The following is a 23,761-nucleotide window of genomic DNA, read 5'->3' as shown; positions in this document are numbered from 1 at the left end:
TATGCAGGATGCACCCAGCCTCTCAGGGGGGCCATGTGCTGGGGGTAGGGAGGATGGGACAACTTAGCCTTATCACACAGTCAGGAACCTCCATTTGTACTGGCCCTGCCAACTGCTGTAGCCAGCAATGGTCATGGCCACATGAGAAGAGCTGTCTGTGCCTGAGTCCCTGAAAAAAGACAGTGAAGACACAATTTGCCTTCTTACCAACCTTCTCCAGTTGTTTTCTTCAAAAACTGAAGTACACAGTTGGAATTTTATGGCAGAGATTATCAGAAGCAACAAGGGGTAATTGCACTATTTATTCTTTGTTCTAGTCTCAGCAACTTGTCTCCTATTTTAATATATCCCAAGGTTTTTCTTATGTGGATATTCCTTTTCTGCCAATGTCCCCTTTCAGTGATCCAGCCATTGTATATTACCTCTGTTCCCATTGCAACATCTATTCAGGTTTTTTCTTGTGGTATAACCCCAGTGATTTTCCACTTCGGCCCCACTGATGGCTTCTATTATATTTGCCTTAGGCTATTGCACTGGTCTTGAGATGATAATTTCAGGTGGAAGGGGGGTGTGGTATATTCACACTGTGTTTATGGGTAGCAGAGAGAGAAGGGGAAAGTTCAGTGTATATTCTGCAGTGCAGACCTTGACACCATAGACTCTTGAAGCTGCATATTCTTTTAAGGTTTATGATATTTGTCAGTTAACCATTTGAAGACTCCTAAGCAGAGAACGGTATTCCCTATGCAAAGCACTAAAGAGAGAAAATTATTATTATTTTTCAGACAAAAAAATAGTGTGTAAACATCTTAGCCAGGAGCTCATATCCTGATCTGGGGACAGGAGGAATAGACATGTAGAAGGTAGGTTTAAGTCCAACTAACTCAGAAAAAAAAAAAAGACAGTGTGAGACTAGTACATGCATTTGTGAAGTGAAAACATACATTGAACTGTCATGGGATAAGAGGACTTAATTCTGTCTTTTATCACCAACTACCTGTGTGACCTTGAGCAGTTCACCAATGACTTTCACCTTCAGGTTCCTTGTTTGTAAAATTGGCACGATGTCTTCCTTGCTGCCTTACAGGGCGGCTGTGAAGATGAACTGAAACAATGACTACGAAAACACTTTGTCTACTGGAATATGCCGTGTATATGTGTTGGGTCCTGCATTCCCTCCCGAGCTCAGATGGTCTAAGATCTGGACCCAGTTGAGGCTCGTGCACATGGTGGTGCTTGTGCTCACAAGCTACTGTGCCCAGGACAGAAAAGTTTGTTGGTTAAATGAAAATAATGCAAGACAATGTTATACTTCCATCACACAATTCTGTATCTCACTTTTTGCTTTATATTGTAAATAGAGATCTACATATATTCTGCTGAGCCAACAGAATCACACCAGCTCCTCCTATGGGAAGGATAAGTTCTGTGTCCCCTGAGGAGGTCTAATTCTATGAGACTTCATGGTTTTAAGGGCTAGGATCGCATCCTGGCCGTTGTCCAGCCTTGATGGGCCTTGGGCATTATCTGACTTAGCCTGTTTCCCTATCACCCTATTTCCTCAGCTATAAAACCAATATTCTAAATGACACAATTTCTAGGATCTCTTCCAGCTCCAGTTTTTAGAATTCTAAATCTAGCATACACACATGCTCAGGTCTTCTTTTTCTTTTTAAAATGATGAAATAAGCAAAGGCAGAGCCAACCAGAACCTAAATAATCAAAATAATTAACTGATTAATTACATATTTTACTTGGTCAACAATTGTTTCTTGAATATCAACTTTGTGCCAGTTCTAGGTCCTGGGGACACTGGGGAAGACAAAATAGACAAGATCCTCGCTTTTACACTGCTCACTCTTTAAGAGGCAAGACAACAAAGAAGCAAGTAAGTGAATACAGAAATATTGAATATAAACTTGTACTATAAAATAAGAGATTTTAGATTCACCAAATTAACCATACATTGCCCACCTCTAAATCCCCAGATTTCTGATTGAGGATCGCCTTTTAAGCAGATTTACAGAATTCTGTTTGCTTATGTGGAAACAAGGAAGAGAAAATAATTCTGAATCTTTGAAATCATTAATGCCTTCAAATTTGAGTGGCAAAAAAAATCTACACATAAAAATGAGCAATTCTGAGTCTTAGATACAGCATTGAATAGACGAGGGCTGTCTATAGGGAAAACACTGATAATATAGTATCGACTTACGTGGGTCACTATTTAGGAATTCATTTGCATCTTGACTGAGTCTATTGATAGGGAAAAGATCCCAAATGTGATAGAACTAATTTGAAAGCTTCCAAAGCCTTATTAGCAGTGTGAAATATAGTTAAATTCTAAAAAGTGGAGAGAAAACTATGTGTACAGTGCTAGTGAATAAAATAGAGAAGTTAAAACCAGGCAAGAAATAGTTTTGAAATTTACCTTGAATGTCTGCACTTGAAGCAGATCGATAAAACCAGAGGGACATTGGAGGCAAAATTAGAGAGAGAAGCCTTTGCAGGTGTTTTGAAGGGCTCAGTGGTCAAGATGCTGATTGCTTATTATGTGAGATTTCACTAAATGTTTGGCTTTCCTTTCTCTTGATTTTGCAGTGTTGCAGGATTCCACACTTAATGCTTCCCCATTGTGACTATAGGGGGTTTATTTGACTCATAAGTGGAACAAAGTAACGAGAAGAAAAAGCGTCATGGATAGTTTCTAAAGTCCCCATGAAAGATTTGAAGGAGGGCTGAGAAGAAAAGTGAGATTCAGGGAGGTAAGGGTATGTGGATACCTTAGAAAGAAGACCCAACATACAACTAGTAGATAAATAAGTCCTGTATAAGCACAGTGATCATAGACAACAATATTGTATTATGAACATAAAACTTGCTAAGAAATTAGATGTTAATTATTCCCACCAGAAAAAAAGAAAGGATGATTGTGTGCTGACAGGGGGGTTAGCCAACGCTTCAAAGACAATCATATTATAATATCTAAATTCATCAAAGTAACATGTTGAGCACCTTAAACTTACACAGTGTTACATGTGAAATATATTTCGATTTAAGAAAAATAAGAAAGAAGATCTGTCTAAAAATCCACCAAACTGTGAAGAGTTGAAAGCCAAGAAATGGGAGAGAAAAGAGAGAAGGTTGGGCAAATCAGAGTATTTGATGGTCCAAAAGAGGAAAAACCAGAAACTGCAACTGGGTTGGGGGAAGCAGTGCCGAGTAGGTCATGGTGTTTGGTACTGGGGACAGATTGCAACCTCCAGTTTATATTTAGGGATCTTTGCAAATCAGACTTTGGTGTGCTAGAGAGTGCCTGTTTTTTGAACATTTGCCTCAGACCCACCAGTGTTTTTAACCATGCTACATTTTCTTTTAAGACAAGCGTAATGCTATTGTTTGTCATTCCGCAAATCTACTGTCAGATGCGGATGACTCGCTGACATTTTAGCACCAACTACAATCTATTTTCCTCACTAAATGCTGAATTAGAGGTTTTATGCATATAATATGGATTTAAGAAATTTCCCTGCAGAGGTTAATGTGCTTAAAGGTCAATGCAGTGGGGTGTGTTTTGGAAGAACGTAATAGAAAGCATTTAAAAATATAGATTTGACAGGTCTTTTGTAAGCTTTATTGTCTAAAACATAATGCTTAGTTTCTGTGAGATTAATATACCCACAAAAGAAATCATTACTGGTACTTTGACAGACTGAGCAGTTTCTGAAGTTCTTGTAACACCAAGAGTACAATATGCATGGTCAGCAGTGAAGCTATAACTCAGCCTTGTGTGATTATGATGTTTAAGTAGAAAGCAAGATTAGGGGAAGTGTTTTGCAACAATGTTCCCTCCAAATAACAGAGTATTTACTGGTTCACCAAGAAAACGTCCATGTTCAAAAGGACTGTGGGTTTCACAAGCAATTAATGTGTCTACCAAGGATCTTCTGCAATTCCCAGAGAAGACAGGAAAATGTTATATAGAATGTGAAATGTAGGGGTCATTTCAAAAGTAATGGATACTGACACAGAGTTACAAACAATTGTAAGGTTTACACATCACTCAAAAAAATTGGATTAGAGCCAGAGAAAAAGATGTTTTATATTACAGTTTCAAAAAAAAGTCTTGAGGGCATTTGGTACAAGACAATATAATATCTACCTTCTTTCAAAATGTAATGTACATGAAAGCAAAGGGTTGCGAGGTAAAATGTTACCATTTTGAGCATATTTCTTTCCAAAAGACTTCACACTAACAATAGCCTGTACATATTAAAATAGTTTGCAAGTGGCATGTAAATGAAGTGCCTAAATTCTAGTGTTGAAAGTGGCTCCTGCTGAAAGAATTGCTCATCTGATGTTTCTCAGGCTTTGTCTAAATTCTCAAACAGGAGCAGGCCACCATTTGTTTTTCTTGGGAACACATTTAACTAGTCTAGTGTTCTGGCTCAGACTTGGGATGATATTTGTGGCACTGGTTGGCTTGGGAGAGTGTTTGACTCACTGAGGCAAGGCTCTGGTAGCCGGCAAGAACATTATCTTTATGCACGTGGACATTGTAAAACCATTCAAATGGTGGCCTCCAGAAAGATAGGTTTATGTCCTAATTTGTGAAATCTGTGGATATTATTTGGAAAAAGGGCCAATGCAGATGTAAGTAAGTTAAGGATCTTAAGATGAAGAGATCATCTTGGATTATCATATTGACAAATATTCTTAAGAGAGAAAGACAGAGGGACACTTGAGACAGAAGAAAAGACATAGCAGCCGAGGCAATGATTAGACATAAACGAGATAGCCACAAGTCCAGGAACTCAAGAAATGCCAGCAGCCACCAGAAGCTGGAAAAGGCCAGGAAGGATACTACCTTAGAGCCTTCTGAGGGAACGTGGCTTTGATCTTGAACTTTTGGTTGGCAAAATTGTGAGAAGATGATTTTTATTTTTATTTTTTATTTATTTATTTTTTAATGTTTATTTATTTTTGAGAGAGGGAGAGACACAGAGTGTAAGTGGGGGAGGGTCAGAGAGAGAGGGAGACACAGAATCAGAAGCAGGCTTCAGGCTCTGAGCTATCAGCACAGAGCCTGTTGCAGGGCTTGAACCCATGAACTGTGAGATCATGACCTGAGCTGAAGTTGGCTGCCCAACTGACTGAGCCACCCAGGTGCCCCTGATTTTTATTTTTTAAGCCACCCAGTTTGTGGCAATTTGTTATAGCAGTGACAGAAAAATTATGTCGCAACCTTTAACTTCGGGGATTCTTGCACACCAAAGTAAAACCAGGTTGCCAAGTGGCTTCTGGGTGACTCATTTGGTCAAGCACCTGACTCTTGATTTTGGCTCAGGTCCTGGGATCAAGTTCCATGTTGGGCTCCATGCTGGGAGTGGAGCTTGCTTAAGATTCTCCCCCTCTTCCACTGCCCCTCTCCTGCTTGTGCTCTCTCTCTCCTCTCTCTCTCTCTCTCTCTCTCTCTCTCTCTCTCTCTCAGAAAACCACCACCACCACCAACAACAACCAGGGTGCCATGTAAGAACATGGGCTAGCTCACTCACTCTTGATCCTTCTACATTCACGTGAGGTGATAATAACTCACTGGGAGGCAGAAAACAAGATGGAGAAAGTAGTTCTAAATTCCAAATCCAAGATTCTAAAGGTATCTTTAGTTTTGAAGTGAGGGAAGATAGGAGCCATTTCTATCAGCGCACTTACCATAGTATCTTTCTGACACCTTTGTACTTGCCTTCTGTTCACCATTTTGGTCTTGGGGAGAGGAGGGCAGATGAGACACAAAAAGTGGAAACAATTAAAATGGAGTCAGAAATAAGCTGGACATAGTAAGGACTCTTCTCTGAGAAAAACATATAATTATGGTATGCAGATGAAGAAATCTTGAAAATAAACACAAGCAACAACAACAAACCAGACAGAAACTCAGGATAGATATAAATGAACCTTTAAAGAGTTAATGAGACTTTTCCACGTTAACATTTCATGAAGTAGATAGACTCTAACCATCAAATTAAGAGATGAAATATTTCCCTCTCTGTCATGCCAAGTTGCATAAACATTTATAACAATGACTATACATAATATCATTTAATTTTGGACAGATTTTTTATGTGTCTGGAACAGTTTGGAGCATATTGTTTTTATCTTTATTGAAGACAGAGACTTTGTTTTGGGCCCTAATTCTATGTTACCTTTCTCTCTCTCTCTCTCTCTCTCTCTCTCTCTCTCTCTCTGTCTCTGTCTCTCTTTCTTTTCCTCTATAGTTATACATTTCAGGTAGGGTTCCTCAGGGTTCCCTTAAAGGGAATAAGCCTCTTGAACTTATTTCTAGGCCTCCTTAGTCAATTCAATTTAGGACGTTAGTTTAACTTCTTGTCTCGTAACTAGTGCATTTTTGGTCCCTGGATTTAAGTAGATTACATCTCGATGTGTTATTAGGTAATTCGGACTTTACACAGGCTTCATAAAATAGTGGCCCTGGACTATAAAGTTTAAAGTAACGGAGTTTCCTCTAAGTGAGAAACAGTACACATCTGGACAACCCTGTAGGTTCATGGAGCTGTCTTGTATCGAGGCACCATGAGGGGACTGGGGGAGTTTGAGCATGTCCCAAGGTAACTGCTCTCACAGTAGTACTTGCGAGGAAGCTCTCTTCTTTGGGTTAATAACAAGACAGTGCTGTCAATGTGCAAATGGATTCAATTTGCTTCAATTCAAGCAGTTGTGGGAATAATTTTGCAGAGTGAGTACACTGCAAATGGCTCTGGGTCCTCATGGAGACAGACACCCAGATGCTCCAAAAGATGTGTGCTCAAATAGCTCAGTTGCTGTTGCCTTAACCTGGATCTTAAGGTCTTCCGGAGCTGTCCACCATTTTTGTTTTTCTACTGTGTTCCTTGATACTCCTGCTACTTTGACCAAATCTAGTCATTCCGCAGTGAAGTCAGGCCCTTGGGACCTTGTCAGGGATATCTGTCCCTCATTTCTGCCTAGTTGAGATCCTAGTCATCTTGAGCCTAAATCAAACCTCCCAAACATAGCTACCCCCTACTTCCTCTGCAGCTATGCATGTCACACTGCCAGAACCTCTCTCTTGGCCTCTCTTTCCTCTTTTGTTTGCCCCTATTTTACAATTTATGCTCTTTCTGACTGTATTTCTGGGGACTTGGGTCTTAGTCATCTTTCTATAACTCACAGTAACTGAAAGAGGACTTTTCCTCCTCTAACTATTTGATAAACATTTTTAATGAACAAAAAAATGACAGAAAATAGATGATCTGGGCGGTTACAAAATACTTTTTATTTCTCAGAGTTGCTGGAGAACTCTCAATGAATAGTTGCTTGGGATACCCAGAATTCAAGAAAACGTTGTTTGAGAATGCAGATGGCAGTTCATTATTCCATAAGTATACAGACAAAAGCGTTGGAATTAGCTCAGGATTTACCTTGTGAAGTTACTTTCGATGGGAGAAACAAAGATCATTACTGCCAAACTCTTAATGGTTTGGAGTGTCTTGCTCGGATAGGGCCACAACCTCCCAGTGGGTCTCCATCCTCCCCTGGTATCTCCTCCAAGCCACAGTCTTCACAAAAGAATATTTATAAAATGGAAAGCTGACCCTGTCTTGATCCTGCTCTCAGGATGAAGTCCAGACACTGTGGCCTGTCATGTCAAGCCTTTTATGACCCTCCCCTGCTTGCCTTTCTAGTCGTGTCTCTGTAGCCTTTTCAGGTCCCCTTTCAGAGTCATCGCTTATTCTTGGATCCCATGCTGTCTTAGGCCTGTGTTCTGTTAGATTTTTTCCCCTGGAATTTTCTCCCTCTTTTCGTCTTTCAGAATAACTCTTTCTTGTCCTTTCAGAATTGGTTTCAGCAAATTCTTCAGGTTGAGTGTGTTCCATGTGCACATGCTATTCTAACACTCCTTAGCATAGCATTTCATACACACTGTCATAATACTTGATATCTTTTGTCTTTTTCCTCACAGAGTGCCAGGATCATGTCTTACTCACAAGTCTGCAGCCATGGGAATCCTTAGCAGAGAGAAGCAGATGAGGTTCCCTAGGAAGAACATGTAGACTAAAAAGTGCATCAGGCTGAAAAAGGAGACCCAAGGAAGACCAATTCTCACAGAGTTAGCAGAGGAAAAGTACCCACCAAAGGAGACAAAAAAGGTAGGGGAGAATCAGAAGAGATCTGCATTTGGGATCCAAGGAAGGAAGATGTTTCCTGCTGAAAAAGTGTTCAGCTGTGTGAAATATTATAAAGAGGTCAAGTTAAGTAAACATTGTAAGGGGCCCATTGGATTTGGTGCTTAGGAGCTTATTGATGGTCTTAGTGATAGATCACAAGGTCTGTTTCTAGGGTTTACCATGTACATAAACACTATCACATCTAACAGAGCAAATAATTTTGACTTAAGATTTTGTAAAGCCTTGATTGGCATGTCTGCTATACTTTTGTCACTAGGAGCATAGTCCAGGTTCTCAGCACAAAGAGATATTTGGCTGAAGTTGAAGAAGGAAGATCTACTTCAGTGCTTTGGATATGATGGTGATCCTAGCTTTTGTTGTCTGCTATAATCTAAAACACCACATGAGCATCTCCAGCCTCACCTGCTCGCCAGGCCCTCAGCTGCCACTGACAGTGTGGTTGGTCCTTCATGGGCCTGTGCACTCTTGTTCCCTGAGGCTGGTCAGCTGAACCCGTGGGGTCTCTGGCCCCTCCAGCCACTTCCAGGCTTGGAGTCAGTAGGACTCTACAGTTTTGGTATGGGCTTCAGCAGCTACTGAGAGAGTGAGGTAACATGACTTGGGATTTGGGGGAAAGAACTCCCTTTGTAATGAATCTGGGAGACTAGCGAGGGGAAGTAGCCATGCAGATAAATTTCCCCTCCTTCCTCCTTGAAGGAACTGCTTTGCACAGCTTCGATGCACAGCCTGTCTGGAGACATCCCAGGTGGCTGAGTAGCTGCACCTGCTGAGCGACCAGCTGTGTGTCTTTGAGGCTTATGGTAAAGCAGTGGCCAGTATGGTGACACACTGTGGCTCTGTAACCTTCCTTGTCACACTTCTCATTTCATTAACTCTCACTGCCTCAGGACTTCACCTTTCAAATTAGGCACCACTGTCCGGGCTCTGTTTTCAGTAGAGTTCAGGCTGAGGCATTTCTTTGTCTCCCTTGCCCACCTAGTATGCTGGTCATTGTGAAAATATCAACAGCAAAGCCTGGACTTTTCTAGTCAATAGCTGACCTGTCCTCTCCTTTTTGACTTTATGGCATTGACTAGAGCAAGGATGTCACATAATTTGAATGGCGTGAATAATTGGCCAGAATTTTGACTGACACCCTGCCTATATTGCAGGCAGAATAAATAAACGTCTTTGAATAAAGAAGTTGCTTACTTGGGGGACAAACCCAGGAGCCATGTGCCAGTTTACCACTAGGGCATCAGGCTCTGACTTGTTTTCTTGGCTATATATGGCAGGAGAAGGGGGCTGTTCAAATGTCAGGAAGAGGAAAGTGATTTTTCTTCCTCAATCTGCCGAGTCCACTCTCAGCTGGGTCCCATCTGCACAGATGTGAAATTGTACTCCTGTTGAACAAGGGTCCTTTCGGTTAAAAGTAATAAATATTATCTTACTTAATTGGAAGGTTGTTAGGATTGTTACTTAGGCTTTTGGCAAATCCTCCAAGGGGAAAAGTGAATCCATATATCTGGGAGGAAGGGGGTGGTAACTTAAATTCTGGAATCTGAAGCAAATCTCTTAGCAGCTAGACAAGAGCTGAGGGGGAGGGGGAGGTTCTGAATAGCTATTCTTGGATAGGGCCATAGATGGAGGGGAGAAAATAAAATCAGTAGGTGCCACATTCTACCGCTAGGAGTTTGGTTATGAAAGTTCGGATCCCTAGTATAGTTGCTAGAAGAGGAAGCGAGGTCCAGGTATTTACCTTTTTGCACTGTTTCAATACTGGGTAGACTTTAGTCTGTGTACCTGATGAGGGGGAAGGAGCTATCTGCTGAGTCAGGTGTAGCCACAAACAGAGAGTCTCCTTTGTCAGCCAGGTGACTACTGGGCTCTCACATGAATTCTGCATAGTTATCCTCCTCATTTTGCCCTTCTGGGCCTCAATTTCCTTTGTAAAGTGAGGACACTACACTAGGTGGTCTCCAAGATTATTTTGGTGAATGGAAGTTTCCTGCCCATTCATTTTCCTAGTAAGGCCTGTATTGACTTGTTCTCAGGTACCCCCCTGGATTCCAGGGCAGAAGCACGCATACCACTGATTCCTTTTATTCTGATGTCAAGGTTACCATTCTGAAAACTTCATATGAAGGAAGCACAAGGATGGAATAGTAACAAAATGTGTTTTTTTTTTGTTAAAGAATACTTTGATAGGTTGGCTGCACAGATTCAGAAGTCCTGATATACCCAAGGAGGATAGTTCAAGTGCAGATGAATAAAGATTAGGCTAACTTTAGACAGAGACAGAGATAGGCAAGGGGAGAGGGGAAGAGGAGAGGGGGAGGAGGAGAGGAAGAAGAGAGGGGAGGCAAGGAGGAAAGGAGAGAGAGAAAGAGATAGAGAGAGAGAGAGACAGACAGACAGACAGACCCTGATGCCTTTACCACAGAAACAAACATTAGTAACACTATGTTCTGTTTGTTCCCAGATGGGCAAATCTATGCTATCTCTGACTTACCAGCCCTCTTTAAAATTCTGTCACTTTTCCCTTTTGTCTCTCTGCAACTTGGTGGGAAGGATGTGCAGTCAGAGTCGTGCAGCTTTATCTTGGTTATTCTCATTCATTGTCCCAAACAGCTTCTGTGACTGTTAGCTGGCCAATGATGCCATGGCTAGGGACACAATTGAGATGACCTCTCAAGTGGGGGGTAAAACATCTATGATTTGGGTGGGCAGAGGTGGCTGGGCCACTGGCTTGATTATACTCACCGCATAGATGCAAGAGATCAAGCAGCACTGCACCCCAAGCTGGTGCACAACAGTGAACAAGACCGGTGGGGTCTCTCAGTTCATGGAGCATCCATCCCCAGATCAGGCTTTCTTGGAGGGACCTGATTACATATTCTGTGTAATGTTAAGTAAATTTGTCTCATTTTTCATTAAAAGAATGAGGCAGATTTTATGCATTCAATGAACAAACATTTGTTGGGCACCTGCTAGGTACCAACAAACTTTCCAGGTGCGGGGATACAATGTAGACCAAGTCAGACTCTGTTCTGCCTCCTTGGAGTGTGTAAAACACTAATGTGTAATACTCTAGTGTGTAAAACAGAGACTTAACAAATAATTACAATTGGTGTGGTTGGTGTTCTGAAGCTACAAGTATGCATCGAGGGGCACACACAGTGGTGTTTAACTGGAAGTTCAAGGAGAGCTTTATAAAGAGGTCATGTTCAAGAGGATTAGAGATCATTCTCAATTATTTGAGTTTGGAAATGTAATGCAGAGTAAAATTTTAATCTCTCATTTGATTTCTACCACTCTTACCGGGTGTGGGTATGGGCTTATCTCCCTGTGGAATCAGTTGCTGCTTGTGGTGGAGCTCCATCCTCATTTAAATGTTAATATAAGCAAAACATTATTAGGAAAGTAACTTTGATGCAAATAAATAAATAAAGGGTTCTAAAGCCAAATAGTAATTATTTAAAAATTACCTGCCATGTTCGATGATCTCTGCCACTTTTTATGAGTATGGAGAGTTGAGAGCTGACTGTAAACTCTTATTTCTAGTGACTAATCCATCTCTTTCATAGGCCAATTTAAGTTTTATTATTTGTGCTTGATTCTTTAGAGAGAGTTCATGTTTGCCCAATTAATTCACTGTGGATCAAATTAACAATATCCTATGATGTCCTATGAAAGCATTCCTTAAATTCTAGCTTGGGATGCTAATGACTCACTTCCTGTGGCTGTTAGCTGGCCAATGCTCCAATAGCATCAAATGGGGGGGAAAGTACCCATGATTTGGGTGAGTGGAAATGGTAGGGATATTGGCTTAATAAAATCTGATGCTTTGGACCAGTTTTTCCCCCCAGGATGCAGCTAGAACAGGCAGACCAGTCATCACCTAATCTAATTGTGGACCCTACAGAAAGGCTAAGGCCTTGGAATATTAGTAACCAGAAATTGAGCATCTGGAAACCAAACCAATTGAGTTATATGCATTTTATGCCAAAACACAGGTTCAGAAAACTTACATATCACAATTCACTTGAAAAGATTCAAAATATAACCACTGAATAGAGGTGACCTTAATGAGCCACCAAGTTCTTAGAAGATGTTGTTTCTATAACCTACAAAATTATATCGTAAATTTCAAAACAAATTTTTATTTTCTTCAGATCTAAACAGTAGATGTCCTGGAATCACATCCAAAGGACTTTCTGGAGCGTGATTCAATTTATGTCCCACCTCTTAGGTTCACTTTAAGATAGGATTGGCTGGGCACTGACCAATGGTGCATAAACCAGATCTAAAGCCGAAGTCTAAGATTGTCCTGGACTTCTAGAAGTTCTTGACTTGGGAATAATTTTAATCCTCTTGTGACTCTGATAAAAAGCTGTGGATTGTGTATTCTCCTTCCAGAAAAAATGCATGTGTGCATACATACATGAAATGTTCCTTTATCTTTTTAGGGCACCATGACCTTGGGTCAAGAACCCTTGGCCAAGAGGTAAAATAGAGCCCAATCACTCTTATTTGGACTGAAATATTTTCACATTGAATCTTGTTTGGTACTACCAAAAGGGTCTCAAATTTCTTGTGGAGAGGTCATGTTCCATTCTATTCACTTTGGTATTTGGAATTTCTAGTCACTTTTAGGTAGGTAATAAAAATTCCTATAATCCCATTCAGCCCAAAACATCATATCAAATAAATTCATAATATATCAACTCTGGTGTTAAAACAATCAAAAAAACCCCTTCTGACCTTGATTTAATGTTAACCTCTTTCCCCTTAAAATGTGGAACTGGAGCCTTGGTCTCTTTGAGATTGGATGCCCAAAGTTTATGACTAGGCAAGGATTTTGACTGGCTTCTTCCCCTTTGCCCCCCTGCCTTCTAGTTTATTTTCCCTCATATTGCCAGCTATGATTTCTGAGCCCTTGTGGTTGGAACTAAGTGCAAAGAAAGGAGAGTAAGGGAGGCAGGAAAGATCCCACTGAAAGGTACTGCTGTGAGTTGGGTTTGAGTTGGTGGTACTCCTGCTTCTCTACTTATAGCATCTAGTAGACTCCATTAGAGTAAATCGAGGTAAATTTGGGGCAGGTTTGGTGAATTATTACCCACTGTGGCTGAGGATCAAGAGCTCCATGAGGAAAAGGACACTATGCATACATAATAGAGTTTAGCAAACAGGGAATCAACACTAGTGTGAGCATTTCTAGTTGGATGCAGAAAAAAAACATAATGAGGAGGACCACGGGCTTTGGCAAAAGAAACTGTGCCCAAACCTGCCTTTTCCCTTTACCAGTTATGGAACCTTGATGAGTCATTTATGATTTCAGCAGTTAGTTTTCTCATTAGAAAAATGAGCATAATAATAATTTCTTGTGGTTGAATTGGATAATCAGAGATAATGTTTATAAGGTGTTCGACACTTAGGAGGCACTCGATGAATGGTAACTACTAAGATTAGTTTGAAAACATACCCCAAGTCCCTTTAGTGTGGAAATTTATAAGCACAGACAGCCACACCCTTTCTCAGTCTGTATCAAACATTCAATGTGGTCTCCAGCACATTTACTGCTTTGAGGAGAAAAATAATATTCAAGCTGAGGTTATTTTTCTCTCTCACATGTGGTTTCTCATAGTTCTACATGTGTGGCTTGGTTCTTGGATTCCACTCAGAAATTATGCAACATCCTGATGTTCCAAAGATGCTGTGTTGGAGAGAGAGGCACATTTAAAACAGACACAAGCAACATAGAGTCAGACCCATTGGTGGTGGCGGGAGATGAGCTTGGCCAGATGTTCCCCAACCTCCCACAAGCTGTGACTCACAGGTGGCCCTTGGTGCCGTGTGCAGTGGCTCGGGGGACAACCTGTTCTCCCAGCTGAGTGCTCCATCATGGTGAGGTCAGAGCCCAGATTTATGAGCTCCTGGCAAGGTAGAGTGCAGATGGAGAAAATTTCAGCTTTAGCTTTGTGAGGGAATCAGGAAGTACCTTTAGGAATTGTCACTGCCATGACTTATTAGAGTTTTCCTCTGAACCCTTTCTCCCGTGTAACTCCCTTCTCTGCTGACTTCTTCCCCTTCGGCCTCCCCACAATGTTTAATTACACCTACGCCCCAAACTCTTATTTTTGACATTCTTTGTTCTTGACCTTCATCTGAAACTTCTTTTATCTGCCCTTTGGGATGGATCTGAAATTCCATGTGGCATGCATCTCTGTTGATGGTAGGATTCAGAATATGGGATTTCAAAGTGAAGCTGTTTTAGCTTTCTGTCCCTCAGTGGTCTTGGGTCTTGATGAAGAGCTTGTACTAAGTGAATTGCAGCTTTGGGGTGGGGTGTGCATTTTAATGCTAAGGAAATGCCCTGGTAGTGGACAATGTGTCTTGCTATGCATTTCTTTACCTTTGTTCTAGAAAAATAAATGAACGAGGAAGGAGGGAAGGAAGGAAAGGAAGAAAGAAAGAATGAGAGAAAGAAAATGTTTAGTGTGAGTTGCTTCTAAATGGAAATTAAGTTAAATATTCTAAATAGTCCATGGAATGAAAAAAGGCTCAGATTGAGGAGTAGCAGTCACTTCCCACAAAATTCAGACACATCCACTAGAAATGATCCTATTCCACTGCTTGCCTTTTTTGGTGTGTGACTCCCCAGCCTCTGTTCTAGCCAACAGCTGCTGGCAATTTTGCAATGAATTTCTCCTTTAATTAATCAATTGGGGTCCACATGGAGGAGGTCTGTATTTACTGTGTCAAAATTTTGACAAAAGCATGCATGCAAGGGAATCAGGCATGCACAAAAAATCCAATTTCTTTTTGACTGTACTCAAACAGTAATCAGAAAGCTGTATGCAGGAAACAAACAATTGCCTTTGCATAGACAATTAATGTGACATTTTTTTTTAAAGGGGAGCATGCTCTGGTTACTGGAATAAGTATGATAGTACTATAAGATCAAGAACAGAATACTATATTTGGGGAAGAAAAACAAAGTTCATAAATGCAAGAATTGGAATAACTGGGAGTTGTCAAGGAATGAGAATTAGGGAGGGGACAATGTTTCTCATTCTGCCCCAATGCGAGCAGAAACATAAGCAAAAAACATGTCTTGTTCCAGACGTGTGATTAACACAGGACACTTTTGCTGACAGAGAGGGAAAGATAGTTGGGGGACTAGGAGGATATACATGACAATAGATGTTGCAACCTATGTGTGTCAATATGTATGTCGCCAGTATGTATGCCTATACCATATCCTTACTGCTTTATCAATTTTATTTAAAAAAATTGAACTTTCCACAACCTCAAAACATTTGTTAAAGCTAGAAATTCTCTTGAACCAAAATAACTTTTTTGTTTTACCATAAAATAGCTGAATTAAAACTAGCAAACTGAAAAGGAAAAAAAATAACAATATGGTACAAGACACTCTCTGGATAAACCTACACGAGGTAAAGGAAGGTGGTCAAGAAATAGATGGGCTTGTGGGACTACTGTCTAGATTTCCAGGGCTCCACAATCACGTGGTTTCTACTTTTTCTAACCCCTAGACTCCAATGTCAGACTGCTAATAGCAGGGCCCCTCTGGGGACGTCTTCCTGCTCTAGGGAGTCAGGCAGGATGAAAAGGTGCAGCCCCCTGCCAGGATGTTAGGGTACAACCCGGGTAGGTGGGGTTAAAATTTTTTTTTTCTGCTTCATATATTGTTTCTCCCTCGTTAGAAATGACACTGCTGACAGTGTTCTTTCTCGGCAGTTTACATGCCACAGAATATGCTGAAGTTGTCTGGCAGCTTCCATGATGAGGGTAATCATCCTCACAGACGCCAGCCCTCGCGCACCTGCACTTGGCTCCAGCGCTCAGCGCGCAGGGCGGCAGAGGCAGCGGGTCCTTGCCCTCCGCTCTGGGCGCCTGTGTCTTGCTGGCTCGGGCCAGCACTGCGGACAACCCAGCGGGCCGGACTGCTTCCTCCCCGCACTGTTGGGGGGTGGGGGGTGCAGTGAGGTGCTTGGGAAGAAGGGGCGAGACTGAGGCTGTGCTCACAAAGTGCTGTTGCCTCCTAATATACTGGGCTGCTGGGAGTGCCTGAAGGCTTCTTATATGAAGAGTAATGGTGCTATCTTACAGGGCACAATGAGAAAACGCAGGCCACTTAGCTCTCTAGCTAGATCAGAGCAGAATTGGAGTCAAGACGACATGGTTGGAAGCAGCTGTCATGTGCCGAGCTAACTTCTGTTTCTTGTGGAATGTTCTCAGAAACATCACCAAACACTTATCCCAAAGAGAGCATGAAGTTTCTTGAAACGCACTGGCAGTCCATTGAACATCACCAGTAGTCACTGCATCTGTTATGTGCGGTCACATCCCAGGCACTGCTAGGGGAGAGTCTGTTCGTGGAAAATGCAGGAGACAGGCACTCAGAGTCTATTGTTACAGAAAATATGTGCTCTAAGAATTAAGAGGAGGGTTTGTTAGCGGAATGACGGATCTGGAAGGGAAGGTAGGAGGTACATAGGGATAGACAGAGAAATAGGGATCGGATTATGAGACAGACATAGATTTTAAATTCTTCCGGCTTGTATCAGATGTTGTTGTTAAGAACCAGTGTTAAATCACAGGAATCTCACCAAAATAGACTGGGAAGAGACCAGGGTCTGGGTAGGTGTCGGTATTGAATACATTTCTACCCATGCAAAGACAACTCGGGGGGCAGGAACAAACCTGTAATGGGAGCGAGAGAAGGAGAAGGGGAGAAAGGGGAGACAATGAGGCGGGGGAGTGGGGCAAGTAGAGGGGCAGGGGGCGGGGACTAATTACTCCAAAAAGACAAATTAGGCTCTGAAATTTTAGGAGTGGAAAATTTTTTTTAGAAGGCTTAAAAAGTTCCAGCAGTGTTGAACAGGTGTCATTTCACCTGCTTAACAGCTGGAAAGAAGCTTCAAAAAGGAATGCCTCTCCTGGACTGCAGCTTGAAAGAAAGAAGCTTAAGAAGTGAGAACACTAGTTTTATTGTGGATGGTACCATGTGTCTGCCCTCTTGGATTCTATGACTTTGTTTTTAAACTACCTGTATATTGCTTTGTATTATTTGGAATTGCTAACAGTTAACTTAGCTACTTTATTGTCTTGTTCCAGGAAAGGATACTTTTCTCTATTAAAAATATTAGTGTACAGGCTGTGTGGTGTAGAGATGCTGGTGTTCTGTCGAGGAAATTCAATTCCCAGGCCTCTGTTAAAGGAATGGGCACCAGAAATCATGAGTGGCAGATGGGAAGGATTCCTTCCAGCGCCCCCCCCCCACCACCACCCAGCTGCCATGTTTTACTTTTACCCTCCCGTTGCCCCACATCTAATGAGCTGTCCCATCTGAAAAATTCTTTCTGTTATATTTCACACCATTCCACTCCTCTCCATGCTCATGGCAGCTTTCCTGACTCCACTCGCCTTGCCTTTCACCTGGGTATCAGCACATCCTTGTTCATTCTAAACACCACCATTTGAGCATTAAGCTGGGGTTGTAATTATGCATGAGACACTGCCCCTGCTTTTACATTGCATGAAGTTTAGTTAAGGAGTTGGACAGATGAGCAGACAAATATTATTTTAGAACAAAGAAGCTGAGACGTTTTCAGCACACACAGGAGGGCCACTCAACCGATCAGGCAGGAGATCAGGGGTGAATTTCTGGAGAAGGAAGGAATGCCGTGCTGGTTGAAGAAAGCAGGGTAGGAAGGGAGTGACCCAGGTAACAGTTTGGAGGTATGAGCGAGCATGGCAGGTTTAGGGAACTGGAGGAGTTTCTGAATAACATACCCCCCCCCCCCCGAATGGGGCATGATGGTAAAACAGTAGCTATGCAAGTAGAAAGGACCAGGCTGTGTTGCGTCTGTCTTCCATTCATTTGTCATTCAGTCATTCATCCGTTTGTGGTTTTGAGTGTTTACTGTGCACAAAGCAAGAGACCAAGCACCACGTGTTAAAGGAGGCTGAGAATAATTATTAAAATGTGTTGATGAGAAAGAGCACAGGTGAGGTGTCGTTGGCGCTGTTTGGGAGAGAAGAGAAAGGGGTGATGCCTGACTAATGTGCCCACCAGTGTCGTCCTCATGCCCCTGCGTCCCCAGACCCCAGCTGCAGAATGCAGTTTCAGTGACAGTCTGCAGCTAAATGTCAGGTTACCTTTCCTTTCCTTGACTGGAAATATAAATGTAGAAAGGATGATGGACATACAGCAGTGAGGAAATGAGTCAGGGACTAAGTAGAAGCAAGCTAGATGGTTGAGCAATTTTCTTAAACGATATATGAAAGGAGAATCTTGAAAAGGAATAGGGTTTGACTTGACTTGATATTCAGAACTTATAAAAATGCCGGGCAACGTGCGCTCAGTAGAGCATTAGTGCATTAGGAGCCATAATCTAGTTGAGTTTCTAAAGTAACTCCAACCAAGAAATGAAAAATGAGGGTGTTCGATTTCTGCAGAATCAATTTTTGAAAAAAAAAGTAGTGAATAATGGATGCAATAGAATGGAATAACTGAATAATACAATGGGAAGGAATTAGGAACAAAAAAGGGAAAGAAATTGCTCAGAGATAATCTGATCCATGGCAAGGGGTTATAAACTACCATTTTTAGCAATAAAGGTGCTTTTGGGCTAGGGAAAAGAATAAGAAAAATAAAAAGTAATTTAAGATAAAAAAAGAGAGAGAAACATGTGAAATATTAAACACTTGGGCCATGCAATATTGAAAAGACAGAACAAAATTAAAATAATATATAAACTTTGACAGTTTCCACTTAAAAAAAAGCCATGTTGCTTCAGCCTGGTTCCCAAATACGGACACCTTCCTGGTGGCCCTTGCTCAAAGCCCTTGGGGGAAACGCTGAGAATGGATGGGCTCCCCTTGGTCTCCCTCTTCAGGCAACTCAGAGTTACCCTTTCTCTCTGCATCCACCACTTGCCACCGAGCAAGATGAGTTCCAAGAGAGTGCTTACTCTTAAGACAGGGTGCCCAAGTTCCGGAGACAAAATGATGAAGAGCATTCATGGAAAAAGAACTCTAAAAAGAGATGTGATCCCATTCTTCTGGAACCCGCATTCCAATGCCAACAAAATCCCTTAGCCCTTTGATCTTTTCTCCAGAGGATTCTCTACCTCAGTGGTCCTGGCCCACTGGCATCAGCATAACCTAGGAACTCATCAGAAATGTAGATTTTGGGGGGCCCCTGGGTGGCTCAGTCAGTTAAGCACCTGACTCTTGATTTCTGCTCAGGTTGTGATGTCATGGTTCGTGAGATCAAGCCGCACATCAGGCTCTGTGATGATGGCAGGGAGCCTATTTAGGATTTTATGTCCATCTCTCTCTCTGCCCTTGCCTCACTCACTCGCTTTCTCTCTCTCAAAATAAAGAAATAAACATTTTAAAAAAAGAAATGCATATTTTTCAAGTCCCATCCTAGACCTACTGATTCTTGGGTGAGGCCTAGCAATCTGCATTTCTGATTTGGTTACACACTTAAGTTCTGTTTCTCCACCCAGTGTGTGCTGACCATTCTTCTTCACCGAAGCCCAGGCCAGAGCTGGGTGCCTCATACATGTGCTCTTTCCTGGTGCTTGAAACAACCTGATGGAGTATTTCTTTGTTACTTGCCATTTCTATAGGAAGCAGAACTGAGGCTCTATTCAAGAAAGGCACTTGTCCAACATCCCAGTGCTAATCATCATAAGAGCTGGGGTTTGGCTCCCTGGCTGGCCGGTGCCAACATCCATGCTCCTTTCTCTACACGTTGCCGTTTTCTCTGGGCACCACACCTTTCTGATTCAGCTTTCCATTGTTCAGCCAATCGTTTCTCCCTTGTTAAGTCTCCTATATCCCACCTTAGAGTATGTCTGCGCGTGTCTGCTCCTCATCGTTCTGCTTGGAGAGAGAGAAGAACATTCCTTTCCAGGGGAGACTCTTCCACTCTGCTCACATCAAGACTCCTCTTCCGCCCTCGTCTCTCTGCCATTTTCTTTTACTGTCCTTTATTGTCTCTTTATTAGCCCTTCGGATCCCTTGTATCACTTCCAAAAATTACATATCTCTTATCTCTTTTCTCTTTAATCCTCAGACTCCCTCATCTTCCCTCTCTTTTCAGATTCTCCCACTGAGAATGTCACCCAGTCCCAGGATTTCTCTTTGAAGGAAATCCAAACCTGAGTCTTCAGTCCTGGCCTCTTTCTCAAGCTCCAGACCCATTGGTCAAGCTTTTTATTGGCTATCTTATCAAATATCACCTCAATGTACCTGAAAGGGAGCTGATGAGGACCTCCTCAAATCTGTCCAATGCTCTAACTCTTCTTGCCAGCAGAGAAAACCTGGACTCTCCCCTCGTTCACACTCTCAGTCCATTCAGGCCCTGTGACCTGATAACTCTCCTTTGAAATATCCACCGGATCTGGTCCTCTTAGTCATATTCCACAGCTAGATTATAAGCTTTTTGAGGGATGGACAGGATTTTATTCCCCTTGTATCTTTCCATGTAGCTCGTGGCTTTGATGTTGTAGGTGCTCCAAAAATATTGAATGAATATGTAGAGAAATTATGAGGAATAAAAAAGTAGCAATTTTTATTCTCATGGGAAAAAGAGAGAACTAGCAGACACTGTAAAGGTACGTTAAAATAATTTATTGATAGCCAAGGTGACCGTTAAAATGCTTGCTGAATTATTAGTCCCAGAGGAGCAAAAGGAGAGAGACCTGAAAGACTTATCAAATAATGAATCAAAGGATGGTCCCTGTGGCCTCCTGTTAAGAGGCAGAGATATTTCAACATCTCAAGAATCAAGTACTACAATCTTTTATGAGACCAGAAAATCATTGTAGGTCTCATAAATTTCCCTCTTCTCATTGTTCCAAAGGCTTAATTTAGGATGAGTCACTCCATAAATCTAGACAAAGATGACTAATGATTATAATAACAATATCATAAATTATATAGTGCTTTTCCACCAAAGGAAAACTGTGTCTAATTTATTCTTAAAATATTCCTCATTGGTTGCTAGGACCAGGAATCATTCTCTCTATTTTTCAGCAAACTGGGCATGGAAATGTGTCTACTCACTTATCCTTATGGCTGTGCCATTTTCTATGGCTACATTTTCATGTCCAGCCAAGTTTACTTCAAGTGGATTACAGTTCCCTCCTCATCTTTGTTAGTCTCTGAGCCTTTCCTTAGTTTTCTTTCCTTCCAGTGGTCATTCCACATTCCAAACCTTCTGTAATAAAATGCTGTTGTAACTTATTCATTGTCTTAACTCATTGCCCCAGAAATTCAGAGAACCTAACCATAGGGGAATGAAAAATGTAAAAAACGATGAAAAATGAATTTTAGGTCAGTTTTCTGATAATAATTATATTGGGGCACCAGGGTGGATCAGTTGGTTAGGCATCTGACTTTAGCCTAGGTCATGATCTCACGAGTTTCAGCCCCCACGTTGGGCTCTGTGCTGACAGCTCAGAGCCTGGAGCCTGTTTCAGATTCTGTGTCTCCCTTTCTCTCTCTGCCCCTCCCCGAACTCATGTTCTGTCCCACTCTCTCTCTCAAAAACAAACATTAAAAACTATTAAAATTATTGTAATAATTATAATTATATATAAAATATATAATAAATATTATTAACTCCTTTCTCATAACAGATAATTAAAGTTACTGCAATTGCAAGTTCCCTTTTTGATATATTCATTTCAGTTAGCGCTGTTAATGCCACTGAAACAGGAAATATGCATTTTGTCTTGTTTTTAAATGTTTATTTTATTTTTGAGAGAGAGAGAGAGTGAAAGAGGGGGACAGAGAATCCAAAGTGGGCTCCACGCTGACAGCAGAGAGCCTGATGTGGGACTCGAACTCACAAACTCGAGCTGAAGTTGGATGCTAAACTGACTGAGTCAGTGAGGGGCCCCTGCATGTTTTTATATTTCATCTTTGCCCGAAGGCCTAGAAGTGATTCCCTGCATGTTTTTAATATATCCTCAGTCACTGTTTACCAAGTTATACAAGATGGATATTAAGCACATATTTAGTAAGTGACTTGGTTAAAGTCACAGGTTCAAGAGTGCTGTGATCACAGTGTTTGAGCCATTAAAATATGAATCCATAACTGTTGATTCTCAGTTTCTTATGTGGTCCATAAATGTATTGTTTTGTAAAAATTTAAGCAGAACTTTACACTATTTTTCCTAGTAAAACCCTCTGATGAGTTACTCTGAACAGTTACCTTAAGAAAATAATGCCTTGATTTTACAAATTATTTCTATATGAGTTCAGATTGCTTTGCATGTAATCTTTTAAATAACTTCATAAGATGGTAATGAAAAAAGCAGTCCTATTTTTCTCTTTCCCTTCATAGATGGAGTGGCTAATACTCTTCACTCATCCAGTCATTTATTCCATAGATACTCATTTGTTGCCAACTGTATGCCAAGAACTCCCCTGGGTGCTGGGTACATGAACAAATCAAGTGATCCTTTTCCTTGAGGAGCTTAGAGCTTAAAATGAGATACAGACATGGAGCAAAGAGACCCCTGAAAAGATGCATACCTGCAAATTACAAGTCTTAGGAAGTGAAAGAAGTAAGAGGGATACAGCGGACCATAAACAATCTAAGATGGCCTCTTTGAGAAAGAGACATCTGTTGTGGGATTGGAGGCTAGGAGTTAGGCCGAGTGGCACGGAGGCGGGCAGCATGTGGGAATGACCAGCATGTGGCTGAGCACCTAAGAGGGTAGTGTGGCACTGATGGCAGTGAGGGGGGAGAGGGTTACAAAACGAGGCAGAGGAAGGGGGTAGGTGTGGGAGAGCTCCCGCATGGTGCCTCATCTTGTTGTTATGCTAAGGATTTGAGATATTATTCTGAATGTGAAGGGAAATTATCGAAGGGTTTAAGTGGAGGAATAAGTAGAATCAGATTTTTATTTCAAAAGGATCATCCATGCTGGCTGCTTTGTGGGAGCATAGGTTGGAAAGGAATAAGAGAGAAGGACTGATTGATTAGCAAGCTCTCAAGTTCAGTTCAGGTGAGTAAGTACGAGGGTGCTCACTGTAGAGGTGGGCAGATTAAAAATATATTTTAGGTCAGATCCGTGGGACTTAGCAATGGATTGGCTGGAGCCAGGAGTAGGGATGAAGGAGACTGAGATGCTTTATGTCACTGAGTCTCTGACTGATGAGACCTAGGAGGAACCTGAGGTGGCTTCCTAATTCAACTCCCCATTTTCGAGCAAACGGAATTGAGGATCTGAGAGGTGGGGTGATTTACACACACGAATAGCTATTCTAACTGCAGGTCAAGAACTGAGTGGTGTTCAAGGTCAAAAGAATCAGCCAACAGAATTAAAATAGTCTATTTATATTTAATTCTTACCTCTATAAAAATGCCTGGAATAACTAATATGAGAAACTCGCTATTTAATTATTAATTAGTTTATTTATTTTTAAATTTTTAGAGAGAGAGAGTTAGTGTGAGTTGGAGAGGGGCAGTGGGAGAGAGAGAGAGAGAGAGAGAGAGAGAG

General features: G+C 41.6%; 1 long non-coding RNA gene across 3 annotated transcripts in view; it reads left to right on the top strand.

Annotated features, from left to right (window-relative positions):
• Nucleotides 1-789: 789 nt before the first annotated feature.
• Nucleotides 790-23,761, top strand: part of LOC115279188 — a 42,601-nt gene continuing 19,629 nt past the window's right edge. For 2 of the 3 annotated variants that reach the window (XR_003903276.1, XR_003903275.1), the window contains exons 1-4: nucleotides 790-863; nucleotides 1,795-1,888; nucleotides 2,602-2,765; nucleotides 8,000-8,186. This is a non-coding gene — a long non-coding RNA (uncharacterized LOC115279188). The remainder of the gene's footprint in view (nucleotides 864-1,794; nucleotides 1,889-2,601; nucleotides 2,766-7,999; nucleotides 8,187-23,761) is intronic. The other variant, XR_003903277.1, reaches the window with a different exon arrangement.

This window comes from Suricata suricatta, chromosome 15, assembly GCF_006229205.1.
Source record: "Suricata suricatta isolate VVHF042 chromosome 15, meerkat_22Aug2017_6uvM2_HiC, whole genome shotgun sequence".
Taxonomy (NCBI): domain Eukaryota; kingdom Metazoa; phylum Chordata; class Mammalia; order Carnivora; family Herpestidae; genus Suricata; species Suricata suricatta.
This window is presented reverse-complemented; position numbering and strand designations above follow the sequence as displayed.